Source organism: Lepidochelys kempii, chromosome 1, assembly GCF_965140285.1.
Source record: "Lepidochelys kempii isolate rLepKem1 chromosome 1, rLepKem1.hap1, whole genome shotgun sequence".
NCBI classification, from domain to species: Eukaryota; Metazoa; Chordata; order Testudines; family Cheloniidae; genus Lepidochelys; species Lepidochelys kempii.
The window spans coordinates 71,485,211-71,502,609 of NC_136380.1; the positions used below are offsets into that span (position 1 = coordinate 71,485,211).

Consider the following 17,399-nt stretch of genomic DNA (forward strand, 5'->3'; position numbering starts at 1 on the left):
TACCTCGCCCAGTTCTGTGACATCAGCTCTGCCACTGCTAGTCTGGTTGGGCCTTGCTGTGAACTCAGGTCTACAGCACTACTGCTGGTCTGGTCAGGCCCTGCTCCAAAACCAGCTTGGCATTGCTCCTGACAGTTCAGCTTATGCCAATACTGCAGAATTACTCTGCACAGGGTTCAGAATCTCTAGGTTGGAACCCAGAGAAAAACTGGACTGAGTTACATATAATAACACAAAATGAAACCTGGGATGGAGTCCCTGCTTCCTGTGCAAGAGCTCTTGATCTCAAGGACAGAGCCTTTAGCCTCATTTTGAACTTGAATCCTGTCATAAATATAAAGGGAAGGGTAAACCCCTTTGAAATCCCTTCTGGCCAGGGGAAAGCTCCTCTCACCTGTAAAGGGTTAAGAAGCTAAAGGTAACCTCGCTGGCACCTGACCAAAATGACCAATGAGGAGACAAGATACTTTCAAAAGCTGGGAGGAGGGAGAGAAACAAAGGGTCTGTGGGTCTGTCTATATTCTGTCTTGGCCAGGGATAGACCAGGAATAGAGTCTTAGAACTTTTAGTAAGTAATCTAGCTAGGTACGTATTAGATTATGATTTCTTTAAATGGCTGAGAAAAGAACTGTGCTGAATAGAATAACTATTTCTGTCTGTGTATCTTTTTTGTAACTTAAGGTTTTGGCTAGAGGGGTTCTCTGTTTTTGAATCTAATTACCCTGTAAGGTATCTACCATCCTGATTTTACAGGGGGGATTTCTTTATTTCTATTTACTTCTATTTTTATTAAAAGTCTTCTTGTAAGAAAACTGAATGCTTTTTCATTGTTCTCAGATCCAGGGGGTTGGGTCTGTGGTCACCTATGCAAATTGGTGAGGCTTTTTATCCAACATTTCCCAGGAAAGGGGGGGTGCAAGTGTTGGGAGGATTGTTCATTGTTCTTAAGATCCAAGGGTCTGGGTCTGTAGTCACCTAGGCAAATTGGTGAGGCTTTTTACCAAACCTTGTCCAGGAAGTGGGGTGCAAGGTTTTGGGAAGTATTTTGGGGGGAAGGACGCGTCCAAACAGCTCTTCCCCAGTAACCAGTATTAGTTTGGTGGTGGTAGCGGCCAATCCAAGGACAAAGGGTGGAATATTTTGTACCTTGGGGAAGTTTTGACCTAAGCTGGTAAAGATAAGCTTAGGAGGTTTTTCATGCAGGTCCCCACATCTGTACCCTAGAATTCAGAGTGGGGGAGGAACCTTGACAAATCCTATTTCCAAATCAGAGTCCACAACCTGTACATTCAGGGTAACCCACTAATTCCAGAAAACAGCTCAAACCCTTTCTATGTTTTTTTTCATACCTACAGTTAAACAGTCTAGTATTCATACAATTAGAAGATACATAAATTCCATCTAAAACAAAAAAAATTGTATGTGGAATTATGGGTAAGCAGCATATTCATGTCAATGAAGCTGCCCAGAACTTTTCCTCTTTTCTCCGTAGAGGGAGCAGAGTTCTATCTCTCTAAGCCCTATAACTCTTACACAAGGATGCATTTCCTTTTCCTATCTACATGCGAAGGAGGCTAATGGGGATTCTGGTCCAGGGAGGCAGAAATCCCGAAGTGTTTGGACACTGGGATGCCCTTAATCTTTCAAGGCTTATGAGAGATGGTGACTGGAAGGACTAGGGTCACCAGGTAGCTATTGGTTAATTTTGAATTACGGTTTTGTGACTGAACATTTTGAAGTTACAGTCAGAGATCTTTAAACCAAAATGTGGTCATGAGAGTTTTACTGATGGTGCTTGCATGAAAATAATGGATATCTTAGTAGAAATTTGAGAATGATTTGAGAACAGAAAAACAAGATTAAATTTTTTGGGTAACTTAATGCATTAAATAGTTTCAAGAGCTCTAGAGTTAGAGGTTTAGGCTTTGGCTCCATCTTTCACTGTAGCAATGATGTTACAAAGAACATGAATTTATTACTGGGGCTGTGGTAAAAACCTCTGACATTTTTATTTGCAAGCATAATTTAATATGGAAAGGGATGTGCTGTTGTTGTAATAACCTGTAGTCTAGAAGAAACCACCCAAAGCAGAAGGAATTCCGTTTCTGTGTAGTTAAATGCTCATTTTCATTTATGATACAGTAACAAACCTCATGTTATTAAACTACAAGCTAAGATGGAGAAGTTGATCAGCTTTAACATGTCTTCTACCCTTAGAAAAATGTTAAATGATATAATTAGTTAGACAACCATTGCTCACTTTATTCATCCAGGTGATCTCATTGACTTCAGGGGGACTACTTTCTTGAGTAAATGAGCAGCATTTGATAAACTGAATGGATTTCTAAAAGCTTCAGTTTGGTTTAACCATAGCTCTAGTAGTAAAAGGGGAACTATCTCTTATCAGAAGTGGGGAAAAAATATTATTTTCCCATGTATGGCTCAAGCTTAAGTTGGTGCTTTTCTTGGAATCTCTCAATAGCTTAAGTTAGTTTAGAATGCTACCACTTGTTCGCTTAGAGGCACTTTTTGTTGGGAGCAATTAACTCAGTTGCTCTGGGAACTGAACTGGGTAACACAAACAAGCTTTCAGGTGGAGTTGGTGTTCATGGCTTGATTTTTCAAGCCCTAAATGGATTGAGTCGGTTTTACTTGAGGTACCACCTTGCTGCTCCCTCCAGATTACTAGAACTGGTCAAAAAATGTTGCAATGGAGTGTTTTCAAACTGGAAAACAACCATTTTGTCCAAACTACAATTTTTTTTTTTTTTTTCAGGAACATGAAATAGATTAAATTTCATTCTGAAAAAGTCAAAATAGAAAGTTTTGACATTATCAAAATTCTTCATTTTGAATTTGTTTAATTTCAGCAGGGCTTTTTGTTTGAAATATAGATTATAGCTTATAATATAATGTAAAGTAAAAAGTAAAACTCTAAGCTAAACATTTCTATTTTATCAAAAGAGATCATTTAGCTTGACCCAAAATACTTCAAAAAAATGGTTTCACAGGAAATTCAAATTCTGAATGAAAACAAATTTCCTGTGATGTGGAAATTCCAGGAACCGTACAGTTCTTCATATTAATGTTGCTGTGATCAGCAGAGGTGGTGAACCTGTGCTCCCTAGATGTAGAGGGAGCTGTGGCAAGGCACTCCTAATAAGGATCTCTCCACTTTTGAATGTGCTGAATCAGTCATCTTGCCTCTGGGAACTCCTGTTTTTTTCCGCAGCTCCTCACACATACTTTGCATTTTATAGCCCCCTTTAATTAAGGATCTCAAAGCAACCTACAAAGACTTTCACATATATTTTATGAATGGGTATGTTGTTAGTACTGCAGATTGTTGCTAGTGCTGTTGTTCTTGGAACACTGGTATTAGCTGCACTAGCAGAGATGCAGCTCGAAGACTCAGCAGACCTCAAGGTTGTTCATTAAGAGAGACCACGGACTTGGTTCGGTGGCAAAGGCTCTCAGCCAGGTTAATTGTTGACAAAGTATGGTATTAGTACCCCATAGGAGCTACAAGGATACTAACATATGTATGGCTGCAACAAGGTACCAGTTCAATCGACTTATCAGGATGCTGTCCCCTAGACCAGTTCAAACATGCCCCTCCTGTGGCTTCTCCTTTTATACATTGATAAAAATAAGTTATGTATTGCATTTCAGATGTTGTTAGTTACTACCCTTATCCCTTGTACTTACTAGTTCAAACAAAACATCCTCGTCCATTATCCTGTCAACCCATCCTTATCTTATAATGTGTCTGTGTGTCCCTGTACCATCTCTTAGGAATTTGTTTACATAGATTCTGGAAAAAGAAAAGGAGCACTTGTGGCACCTTAGAGACTAACAAATTTATTTGAGCATAAGCTTTCATGAGCTACAGCTCACTTAAGTGAGCTGTATCTCATGAAAACTTATGCTCAAATAAATTTGTTAGTCTCTAAGGTGCCACAAGTACTCCTTTTCTTTTTGCGAATACAGACTAACATGGCTGCTACTCTGAAACCTGTCATAGATTCTGGAGAGGTTGGTGTGTTCTTGTACCATCCTCTCCAGTCAGGAATGTGCTTACTTGATTAACCAATATCTGGTGTGTTACTATTCTGCCAAGGCCAGGCCTACTTTTGTTCACAGACTTTGGTTCATAATGTTAATTATGCCTCGGGCTCCTGCAAGGCCTTCAGGGTAAATTGAGGTCCAGGGAGTTCAGGTGATATGCTCAAACTCACATCGTGATCTGGTGGCAGATCTTATATTTCCTAACTCCCAGTTGCATGTTCTAACTTCTAAACATCTGTCTTCTTTTGTGACAGAAGACCATATGTACTCCAACATCTTGATGCACAGGGACTGAGCTAAAATTATTTCTTTTTGGATTTACCCACGAAGTTCCCATAAAATTATTAGGAGTTAAGACCTATCCTCATGTGCTGTAATGAATGTTTACTTTATCGTTTCCACCATTTTTTCCTAAGATAAGAGTGTCTACAATAGGTTGAATTTTATGGCGAAGCCATCAATCCACCATTGCACCAAGGATGTAAGGGAAGGAGATCATAATGCATTTCTTTACATTTTAAATTATTTACGTAATGCCCCTGAATGAAGAAGAATATTTTTATATATACATATATTATGTATACAACAAAAATAAACTGATGTCATTCATAAACTTCCACATTTTGCATCTTTATAGGTAGGAGACCTGCTGTTCATCAAGATGGTGAAGAAAAAAATAATGGAGCAGCAACAAGACGGAGGAGAACTCCAGAGTGATACTCTGATCAAAATTAGCAGTGAGGCAAAGGTAGTAAAAGAAGGGAAAAGGCATCTTTTGTAAATGTGATGGCTTTTATTCAGGGCCTGTATGATATATTAGTCATTTGTGTGTGTGTGTGTGTGTGTTTCTCTCTCTCTTTCGCTCTTTACCTTTGTCAGCATTTTTAGCTTCCAATTACTGAAGCCTTTTAGAATAATCTCATTACACAATGGAAAGTAATATAATAATTAATTAAATTTTGGTTAAATGAAGTGTTGGTACTTTATTTAAATTAATCCAACAGGATGTGACACAGTCTCCTCTAAGATCTTGTTTAATATCAGCTCCATCTGCAAAAATACATTTATTTTTAATGGAGTTGCTTATATCGTTTTATTTCTTCTGACGTAGTGAAAACAATACTAAATACAAACATACTTGACAAGAAAGGTTTCAGATTCATATTAAGTAGGGAAACAGGTTTCAGTGCCTTTTTGTTTCAGTCTGCTGAGGAAGTTGATAATATGTAGCAAAAATGCAGTAAGGAACTTAAATCATAACATCTATATGAAATTAAAATGAATAATAATAATGAAAAATAATAATATTTTCATAAAAGGTTAAGGCCTTTGGAGAGTCCATCTTATCTGGGGGAAAGGGAGAAGTTGATATAAGTGGCCAGTTAGTTAGGACATTAGTTGTGATATTTGTTCTAAGATGAGGGAGTCATCTTTTTGCAGTTAAAACAAAACAAAACAACCAATTTCTTATGAGTGGCAGACAACTCTAGCCACAGTGTCTTGTTCTGTGTGTACCATTGCTTCCTAGTACATGGAAGCTGTGGGAAAGCCCGCACCACTTCCCGCAGCTCCCATTGGCTGGGAACAGCAAATCGCGGCTACTGGGAGCTGTGGGCGGCCATGTCTGTGGCCAGTCAATGTAAACACTGTCTCACTGCCTGCCAGTGATTACCCTGACGGGCACGTGCAGCCCCACAGGCCGCAGGTTGCCCACCACTGCACTAGCTCCTCCTTTCTCCCAAGAGAAACTAGGAAGTGTTTCTTTAAAAAACAATTTTCCATGTCAAACTTCTCTATCTCTTCAAATTTGCACTTCCTTAACACAGAATAGGACACTAGGAAAGATCAAAGGTCATAAGAAGGGTTGGGGGTCAATGAAATCAAGTAATAAAAGTTTAATATTGTTCTACAGAGCGTAACTAGAGTTCATGTTGTATAGTGCTGAGCACCTTAAAACAGCATGTACTGAAAATATACTGGTGGGAACAGTGGGACATTAAGGACCTGATATAAATCATATTGAAATCAGTAGGAGTCTTTTGATTGGCTTGAGTTGTATTTGGATCAGGTCCTTAATAAATTGGGGTTATATTGTTCTCCTGTGGCAAAATATCTCAGTTCTCTCAGTGACAGATACCAAAAATGGATCATGAAAACAGTATTGGCATAATGTTACAAAGGTGCCAACCTAATCAGCGTACTGTCAGAAATATTGCAAATGGCATTATCTGCTTATCTCATTATCCAAAGGTTTTTATGCTTCACTCCTGAGTCTGGTATCAGAGTGTCTCGTTGCTGCCTGAACTAAGGAATCTACTCCTCCCCAAAAGAAATTTCCCTGTGAAAAGATTGTGCAGATTCAGTAGTGGACTTCCTCCTTTAAAGAAAGTTTACTGTTCAGGCCATTTCTTTTCCTAGTAAGCTTTATATAAATAAAGCCAATAAATTGCTCCAGACATTGTTTTCTGTGTGAAGATAATAGAGTGATAGTATTTATCCAAATTTTAATGCAGTACTAATTGAATAAAGTATTCTGTGAAATCATTACAATGTGTAGAATTTCTTTTAGTAGCAACTTTAAGAAAAGTAATTTAAAGGAAGAGCCTCTTGGACAAACACATGCAGATATTTAGCTAATAATTACAATTTACAAAATATACTTATCTATACTAATGCAACATTTTCAGATGCCTTAGGTTTTAAATATTGCTACATTTGCTTTCTATGCCAGTATTTGAAACTATTAGTTGCTTATTCTCAACAGGCCTACTGTCTTTCCCATTGTTGAAGCATTTAAACAACAATTATCTTCCTGAGTCACAAAGTGAGGTGGTGTATGATCTTGTGCACCAAGTTCCACTGTTACTTTAAAGAGATAAAACAATTTTAGAGAAGGAATACAGAATGATTTTCAGGGAGATAAAAGGATTTAATTTATGATTTGTAAGATGATATGGACAAAATAAGTAAAATTGGAATGCTTTAGCGACCCCCTGGGAGAAAATGATGAACTAAATTCATTCCTGGTATAATTTCAATGGAGTGACACCAGGGATGAGTTTGAACGAGAACATTACAAGTAACAAAACAGAAAGATTGTGGCTTATTACTGGTTACATCTATTACCCAGGTGGTTTAGAGTCCAACGGTATCCCAGACTCTTTGTGGATGATATTCCTGTGCTGAGAGTGATTATTTAAACGAGAGGGAAAAAAGGACACCATGTTAACTCCCACAATATTGTGAGATCAAAAACTCCTTACTCTTAGCATGCACAAAACATACACAGCAAAAGAGGTGTCATTAACAACCTGCCAGGAACTAGAGGACCACATCAAATTGGCATAGAACTGATCACAGCTACCTGTGGCTTTTATGTGGAAAAATGTTCCATGGAGATTTGGTCCCCACATGCAAAATTATTTGAGAACTAAATTGCTTTGCTAAATAGTACCTATTAGATTTAAATGAAGATACTCCTAGATTAGGAGTAATAGCAAAATCTTCTTTAAAAGAACTCTATTATTGTTAGGACTAGGGACCTTCTCCTTTTATGTGGGAGATATCCACAACACTCACAAAGAGGATTGCTTTGTCAAGTAACAATGTGCATGAATTAGGTCTGGTCTGCACTGGGGCAGTGATTGATCTAAGTTATGCAACTTCAGCTACGTGAATAACACAGCTGAAGTCAAAAAAAGAAAAGGAGTACTTGTGACACCTTAGAGACTAACCAATTTATTTGAGCATAAGCTTTCGTGAGCTACAGCTCACTGAAGTCAACCGACTTAGATCACTGCGGTGAGTTGACATCTGACGCTCCCCCGTCGACTCCGCCTGAGCCTCTCGCTCCGGTGGAGTACCAGAGTCAATGGGAGAGCACTCGGCAGTCAATTTATTGTTTCTAGATTAGTCGTGATAAATCTGTCCCCATTGGATTGATCGCTGCCTGTCGATCCTGCGGGCAATGTAGACCTTAGTCTTCTCCTAAGACCTTCAACACAATATCATTTTAACTCATGAAACTTACCTACCAAGTGTTGTCAATATCATCCATTTCCTTAAGTATCCTTAGTTTTCTTTTTTTTCCGTTTTCTACTATTTCTAGCTCTTTTCCAGTTTCCCCTCTCTCCCCCCTTCTTTGCTTCTGGTAATGTTTCCTAACCTTCAAGAATCCATTTATGTAACTCACCAAGCTGCAGTACTGAAAACTAGGCTCATTACTGGTGCATGTAAACATGTAGTATTAATGAAAATAATTGTTTTCATGCAAGCTTTTAAAAGCTTTTTTTAGAGTGATAAACTGTACACACAAAATCATATGTATACCCGGTAGTTCTTGTGCCTGTACTTGTTTTCTAAAATAATATTTTTGATTGTTTTCATGTCAGTATTTACATGCTGAGGTCACATTTGCCATAAGTTTCACTTATATATATGAAAAAAGAGGGTTGCTTGTGTTTGGCCCATGTACTGAGTAAATTTTGTATGTGCTTTGCATAGTGTGTTGATCCTGTAATCAAAGGGTTAACTATCTCATACTGGATGTGCGAAGCTGCCAGTGATTCAAGAACATGAATACCAACCTCAGGGAAGACTGTTAGGTAGCAAGGCAGAAACCCCAAATTGATTGTGAGTTCTATACTTGATTTTACTAACCAATAATCAAGGGTAAACACCTCAGGCAGTAAACGAGCCTAAACAGGGAGTCACAGACAGTCCCCCTGATCTATCTCATGACTCAGGTGAGCATACCATTGTGATTGATGGTCCCTTACATCAATATTCAGCTTACTCCTAGTCCCAAAGGACCAGTCACTTAGCCCAGGTCAATTGTACCATAGATCTTACACCAAAGCTTGTAGCCAGCCTTATAATGAACTGTATAAAGATTTATTTGTAGGAAAAAGACATGAGAGTTATTTACAAGTTTAAAGAAGGTAAATATATATACACAATAAATTACAATCTTAAATTGCAAAAAATAACAGAAGCTTCTATAATAAGTAAACTCTATATATCCTTTAGGGCTAACTCAATCTAAGCACTGATGATCTCGTTTTTGCTTAATAAACCTTGTGCCACCTCCCACCCCCAAGTCCAAACATCATAGAGATAGAGTTCCTTCTTGCTAGGGGTTTTTATTCCCCTCCTCCCTTGTGCTCTGTGCTGCAAACTCAGCTGACAGCAGTAATCCACTTGCATGATTCATCTTCACAGGGCAGGGAAGGACAGAACAATCAACATATTTTGTCCTTTTTAATGTCCCACAATAGTCCTTGTTGGGCAGGATGTAACACTTTCTGTTGGGGATCAGTACTTCACACTAGTTAATGTCTCTGTCCTGTCTGGTTATTTGCCAAGTCACAGTGGCTCACAGTACATCCACTCAAATATTATCTTACAATATGGGATGCAGGTGTTATACCTGACATGAATGGACACAGCAACTCACGAGTATTCAATAAAATATAAATACTAAACCTATTCTTATTATTCTGATACCTGTTTTAACAATACTAACATACAGGTGAGCCTGACTGATTCCAGCTGTGTACTTGTGTGTGTTCAGTTGAGACATGAGGATTTTGGCATGAGCTGTCACCTGGTTTGCCAGTGTAACAGTAGGCACAGGGAATAGGCTACAATCTATGTGAACTAGCTTACTATACCTCTATGAGGCTAGTGCTAAAGGAGATTCATTGTTGCATCCTGTATTCTGGTTCTACAGGTGTTTAACTAGTTTTACTTGGTCTGGAAGCAGAGCTATGTGAAAAGAGTGCTTGAGAGCTGCTGGTGGTTACACTGCTGTATTGAGCTCTAGGTTCATGTAATCTTCTGTGCTTAAACCAAGGTAAAGGTTAGCTTTAAAATAAACTCAGTGCAGGAATTTGGTGATTCTTCAGACTGTCCTCCTGCCTAATTGCATTATAACATTTGTCACTTCACATACAATAGTATAGCTAGGTGTTATGAACATTTAGTTCTGTTGTACTAGAAATCTTAATTTTAAGATCAGCTTCATTGTTGGTTTGCTTTCTCAGACTGTTCTCTGGTAAGCTGAGTGGACAAGATAATTCAGAATGGAATATTTGTTATCTCCCCCCACATACATGAATACAGCACACAAGTAAATAATTGCCACCCCAAATTTGGCCTACTCCTCTGTAAAGAACTGCTGTTCATAAACATTTAATTAATTAGACAGAGGTGTGACTGGATATACACTAATTGGATATTTTCTGTTTTCATAGGAAAAAAATAATTGCGTCCTCTAACATTTTCAAAAGCACTGAAGCAACTTAGGAGCCTACATCCCATTGATTTTCTATGGGACTTAAGTTCCTAGGTCACTTGTGTCCATTTGAAAATTTTGCCCTGTGTGATTAAACTAAATCAGTGGCAAACAGTGTACATAGCATCTCCAGCCAAACTGAATTACTGCCTCTCAACAGCAGAAGAGAAAGGCAATTGGTAGAGATTCGGAATGCTCATATGAACCTTTGTTATTCATTCCAAGCCTGGAACACATCTTGCAAAAGAAATTAGAGGAGAGGAATGTCCTAGACCAGTGGTTCTCAATTCTGGTCCACCGCTTGTTCAAGGAAAGCCCCTGGCGTGCCGGGCTGGTTTGTTTACCTGTTGCGTCTGCAGGTTCTGCTGATTGCGGCTCCCACTGGCTGCGGTTTGCCGCTCCAGGCCAATGGGGGCTGCTGGAAGGGTGGCCAGCATGTCCCTCTGCAGCCCGCATTGTCCTGGAGCAGTGAAACGTGGCCAGTGGGAGCCGTGATCGGCCAAACCTGCCGACACAGCAGGTAAGCAAACGGGCCGGCCCGCCAGGGGCTTTCACTGAACAAGCAGTGGACCAGATTTGAGAACCACTATCCTAGACAGACGCTGAGTGAAATTAGGAATTTCCATCCTGTAGGAAATTCTGACATTTCAACATTTATTTTCATCTCAAAAGTGGATGAAAAGTTGAAATTTTATATATATTTTTTGTGAAATAGAAAATCCAAGACATTTCAATTTGGAAATGTCAAAACATTTCATTTTGTCGTTTTCAGTTGAAACAAAATATGTTGACATTCCTAAAATGTAAATATTTCATTTTATTTTGTTGAATTGATCTGAAAGTTGAGTCAATTCAGCATTAAATTGTTTATCTTGCCCTATAGGAGTTGTAGTTCTGGCCCCCATAGTTTCTAGGGAGCCCAACCCAAAAGAGGACATGATCTCCCACAGTGCAATATGTCCTCAGCTGACTGAGTTTTGTGATGCATGGAGAAGTTATATGACTCTGGGTGTATCATGGGAGATTTAGTCCAACCGGAGAACCTAGTTTGAATGTGAGAATGGGGACAACAGGCTCCAAGAATGAACTATATTTCTATGATAAACCCAGAATCTTATAACTCCCGCAAGTACCACACAGCTTGGTCAGCTGGATCCACATTGCATTGTGGGAGATGTAGAACAACAAGGAGTCAAGCTAATAGGAGACAATGGTGAACCGAACTATAGAACCCATAAGGCTATGTTAGGGAATTGCAGTTTAATGGGGTTTTAACTTATTTAAAATGTGATATATTATTTTTCACTTCAATACAATACAATATTCTGACTTGGGTTGGTGTAACATAAAACAATATATTTTATTTTGATTTTCGTGATCGAAAATCAAAACATTTTGGCAAAATTGAAATTTTCCAGCCAAAAAAAATTGATTTTTGTGGAAACTTCATTTTCCATTGGAATGATTTTCTGACAGAACATCCTCAACCAACTCTAGGCCTAGCATTTTTTTTATATATCCTTGCTCCCTCTGGGAAAGAAATCAAAGAATCAAATGAATGGTAAAGGCTGAATGCTGCTCCCTCTGATATCAGTAAAAACAGGAGTTTTGCTATTATCATGGGTGGGAACAGGACTGGTTGACAGACATTAAAGGGATTGCTTATTGGTCAAATATTCTTTTAGAAATGTCTGGACTTTTTAGACACTGAGATTCAAAGTAAGCATCGTCAATCATTGGCTCAAATGTGAAGTAAACATTGTGGAAATAAAAAAAATAGTTTAATTTAAAACTTTTACCTGTTTTGACAAATCTCACGTAACACAGAAACTAAGCCATGTTGTCCAAGCCTGGGGATTCATCAAGTTGCAGTGTTAAATACTGACTCATCTTAACTTGTTTTATGAACTGGTTCTGGATTTTCTCTCCTAGGTCATCAGTTCATTGTGGATGTTGTTATTTTACATAAGGATGGTTTTCAGTGCTATGGTTGCATGTTCCCCAGTCAGAATTCTACATGTGTCTATTGCTGCTGAGGGTCTGACCAATGGTGTATGCTTCTTTGCATTTTGCAATGCACAAGGCCATAGCATAAGATGCTTCTAAGGCTTTTTGAGGACAGTTGCTTCTTTCGACATGATCTTTTTTACAATATTAATTCTTCTTGTTTCCAAAGAGAAAAAAAGTCACACTTTTTATGAATTGTAGGGGTTTGGTTTTGAAATACTGGTGTAGTTTCCTTAGTCACATATTTTTGTTTACTAATGTTGAAAACAAACGATAAATTGTGGCTGTGGACTTTCCACAGTAATACCGAGACATGAAAATGCAAACAATGTAACTATCATCCAATTCTTTCCTTTTCTGTTTAACTTTATTAAAAGCATCATCTTCAGCTGAATGTTTGCACATGTAGGCTTAATACTTCATAAAAATATGCTCTATTGTACAGACAAGACACACCTGTCTTTCCCTCAGTCCACTGCCCCTATCTGCTAGTGCTGGTGCTTCCCCCAGAAGAAAGTCTCTTTATTGAGGGCTCTTTTTGGAACAGCAGCAGCAGCAACAACATAAGACACGTGGATAAGATGAAGGTGATTTTTAAGCTTACTTTAATAGTCTTTGTCAGAAAAAGGCTGTCATAAATATAAAGGGAAGGGTAAACCCCTTTGAAATCCCTCCTGGCCAGGGGAAAGCTCCTCTCACCTGTAAAGGGTTAAGAAGCTAAAGGTAACCTTGCTGGCACCTGACCAAAATGACCAATGAGGAGACAAGATACTTTCAAAAGCTGGGAGGAGGGAGAGAAACAAAGGGTCTGTGGGTCTGTCTATATTCTGTCTTGGTCGGGGATAGACCAGGAATGGAGTCTTAGAACTTTTAGTAAGTAATCTAGCTAGGTACATGTTAGATTATGATTTCTTTAAATGGCTGAGAAAAGAACTGTGCTGAATAGAATAACTATTTCTGTCTGTGTATCTTTTTTGTAACTTAAGGTTTTGCCTAGAGGGGTTCTCTATGTTTTTGAATCTAATTACCCTGTAAGGTATCTACCATCCTGATTTTACAGGGGGGATTTCTTTATTTCTATTTACTTCTATTTTTATTAAAAGTCTTCTTGTAAGAAAACTGAATGTTTTTTCATTGTTCTCAGATCCAAGGGTCTGGGTCTGTGGTCACCTAGGCAAATTGGTGAGGCTTTTTACCAAACCTTTTCCAGGAAGTGGGGTGAAAGGTTTTGGGAAGTATTTTGGGGGGGGAAGACGCGTCCAAACAGCTCTTCCCCAGTAACCAGTATTAATTTGGTGGTGGTAGCGGCCAATCCAAGGACAAAGGGTGGAATATTTTATACCTTGGGGAAGTTTTGACCTAAGATGGTAAAGATAAGCTTAGGAGGTTTTTCATGCAGGTCCCCACATCTGTACCCTAGAGTTCAGAGTGGGGGAGGAACCTTGACAAAGGCAAATCCGATTATGTTTCCCCAAACACTCATTGCTCCCTTATTAGCCCTTTGTGGCTCCCCAAGGGATACATGGTGCTCAGTTTGGGAAGCACAGGAGTAAGTTATATATAGGTTTGGAAGGTTTAGCTTTTATCGATAAGTGTTGGTAAACATCAATTTAACCACACAAACTATATATATAATTCCCATTGATAATAATAAAAATTTACACATAGGCAAAGTAAGAAAAATACAGCTTAAGAATTTAGAGTTTGATTTAAGAATGTTTATGTTGTATACTTTGAGATGTTATGTTAACAATTCATGCTTTAATCATTGTAAAACTATTTTTTAATCTCAACATCTATCATTAAATGCTTATTTTCTGACATACCCCCTAATTGCCAACAGCTGTGAAAATTTAAGTTGATACAAATTCAAAAAATGCTTTAAAATAAACATTGATATTTGACAAAATTATTACAAAAATAAAAATTGAATTCTGCCGAGTCTATTTATCCACTAAAACTGAGCTGCAGAAGAATTCTTCATTTTTGTAGGATTTAATGAACCAACTACTACTCCCACAAATCAGATTGTTAGGTGTCTAAAGCAGAACAAAACGTGGTAATAACTGTTTACAAAATCTGAAGATGAGGCAAAGCCTTCCTAAATATTGGGGCCATTAGGTATAAGGTGTTCAGCACACAGCTGTAAATGGCAAGGCAGTGTACCTTTCACCAATGCAGCATTCACTGGGCATGCAAAGCATGCACATCTTATGGGTGACTTAATTCAGCTGCCCTGTTGACATTAATGGTGCATAATTTGTAATATGTGCTGGGAACATAAGGTGTACTGAAATAAGAAAATAGACCCAGCAAGAATATATAAACTAAAGCAGCTCATTCTCCATCATGCTTTAACTACATCTGCACCATTTCACTCTCTTTGGGGGTAAAATTCAATTGTGGCATAAGTGATAGCAACTTTCATTGACTTCAGAGGGAGCTGACCTGAAGAAGAAGTCTGGTCCAATAAAGGATATTATGTCACCCACCTTGTCTCTCTAATATCTTGGCACCAACATGGCTACAACATTGCATATGGCAAATTAGTGAGTTGCTTTCTGCAACCACTTATCTGTTTTCTGATGAGCTTTAATCCAGTATGGAGTTTACATCACCTTTTATATGTTTCTATGGGCCAATTTACGCCCTGACTCACACGAAAGCAACTCCACTTAAATATTTCCTAGGTGCAACTGAGGGCAGAACTTGGGCTTATATGTCAGAACTCCTACAGAAAACTCAATAGGGTTGACTTGGCTAACTTGTTTTTGGTTCCAAATGAGATGAATGATGCTTCAATGTTTGGCTCCTTTCTCCCACACTTAAGGAGACTAAGTGTCTGTACAACTCACTGTATTTAAGAATTGTGCTGTACAAAACTCTTGTCAACATTATGTGTGTCAAATTGCCCTTATTTGAAGTTTATATTACAAGCTGAAGGTGATTATTTTTTTTAAATAGGATTATTTTTATTAGGGTGTGAAAACGCATGGATAAAACAGTGCAAAAGGCGATACCAGTTTTCTGAAGGAAAAAAAAGATGAGTATGCTCTCGATTTATTTTCTTGATATTCTTTTCATAATACAATCACTCACAGTTGAGATAATGGATTTTTCACTCATCAAATGAAGGGGTTCTCTGAGGCAGAATTGCACTGTCTCTCAGCATCTTGCAGAAGAATTCCTAACAAATTATCCTCTTTGTAAAGTTACACATTTTAAAACTCGGTATATTGTAGAGCTTAGTGGAGCTAACAGGGTTATCTGAATTATTAATAATAAATAAGATATGTAACACTTATATTGCCTTTTACAACTACATTAGCTAATGAACTGCATGTAAGAACCTGGAAAATGGCACTGAGATTGAGTGTTTGGGAATCAGAAGCCCTGTAATCTTAACATAACACGTAGGTAACAAGATGTGCTTTCTGCCTGATTTTCCAGCCAGCCCTGGGCATGTCTGTCCTCTCCTAGAAAAGTTTACTTAGAAGCTCACCTAAGCTTCTCCTTTCCAAGGAGCTACCAGGTGGGTGAAAATAGGGAATAAAATGATGTGTGGCAACCACTAAGGATTGTGAGGGAACAGAAGGGTACGGTGTTAAATTTAGATAACCATCAGACAACATTAGTGGAGCTGAAGAGAGCATCTTCCCAGGAATATCAGGGGAAAGAGAGGTACCAAGAGAACTGGGGGGAGGAGTATTCCATAGGTGTAACTGAGGAGGAGAGGGCAGTCACCAGGGCTGGCTGCAAAAGGGAAAGAAGAGATGAAATAGTAGGAGAGCTGGGATATCGTTCTTACTGAAGTCCAAGGGAGTTTAACCATTGACTTCAATGGTAACAGAGTTAGATCAATGTCAAGAAAATCCTACCTGCCATATTTAACATAACATATTATCTGGCTTGTATACTGAATGTGATAGGATTTCACTTAGCAACAGAGATGCTTGAAAATTTTCTATCAAGGTTTTTTCAACAAAAATGCAGTTTCTGCCAAACAAAAACTTTTTCTTTTGAAAAAAAAAAGATTTTGCCAAATATGTTAGGTTTTCAGTCACGAAAATCTAAACAAAATATTTTTTCACATTCGGTTGACATGTACCTAAACATATTGGTTTGCCAACCCAAATTTAAATGTTTCATTTCAGGTCAGTCCAACATTAACCTACCTCTCTGTGCCTGAGCTGCCATGCTGCCTCATGAGAGCTGTAGATTGGATGATTCTTACCCTTGTTCCCCTGAAGGGTCCAAGCTCCCTGTCTGGCTTATATCTCCTATTTTGCACCACGGTATTCCTTCTGGTTGAACTGTCACAATGCATCATGGGAGTCATGTGACCATGACATATTTTGGGAGATATAGTCCAGATAGGAAACCCATCCCATAGAGGAGAAAGAGAGCATAAATCTACAGAATGGAAGCATAAGAACTACATCTCCTATGAAACCATGACACCTCATGGGAGCACAGAGTAATGGTGAACCAAGCTGAAAGGGAATAGTTCAATTTGGAAATGTTAATTGAAACAAAATGTTTAAACATTTTTAATTGAACTGTTTCATAACTTTCCATACAAAGACAAAAATAAATATTTTGACTTTTTTAGCTTTATTTATGTTTAAAACAGATCTTTACTCTGTGAATTTCCTGCAGGTTGGAAATTCTGATTTTTTTTTTTTTTTTTTTGTGGACTAGCTCCATACTAATGAAACACAACTTTAGGAAGTTTGACTTCCAGACAATGTTTTCTTAAATTAGACAGGTATTTAAGTGCATATGTATTTTTATTTCTCACTCTATAAATCATACAGAATTAAACTGAGTATCTGATGTATAGTGACTAATATAATTAGATGTTTCATCCATTGAAGTCTGTTGCTTTGATGATGAACTACCAGTAAGGTCATCACCTTTGCTATCCATTAACATTCTTGTTATATTAAATAATACAAGAGAATTGGGATTGATGCAAAAGAGAGTGCCTTATTTCTGTTTACATAGTAATTAATAATTTAATAAAAAG

The 17,399-nt window shown here is 38.1% G+C and overlaps 1 long non-coding RNA gene across 2 annotated transcripts; it reads left to right on the plus strand.

Moving 5' to 3' along the window:
- The first annotated feature begins 518 nt into the window (after positions 1 to 518).
- LOC144930109 (uncharacterized) lies at positions 519 to 15,389 on the plus strand. Of its 2 annotated transcripts, none has more exons than XR_013635194.1 (3): positions 519 to 568; positions 4,706 to 4,816; positions 15,350 to 15,389. It is a non-coding gene; the product is annotated as an uncharacterized LOC144930109 (long non-coding RNA). The 2 variants fall into 2 exon arrangements; XR_013635193.1 differs by lacking the exon at positions 15,350 to 15,389 and adding an exon at positions 12,816 to 12,889.
- Positions 15,390 to 17,399: the final 2,010 nt, after the last annotated feature.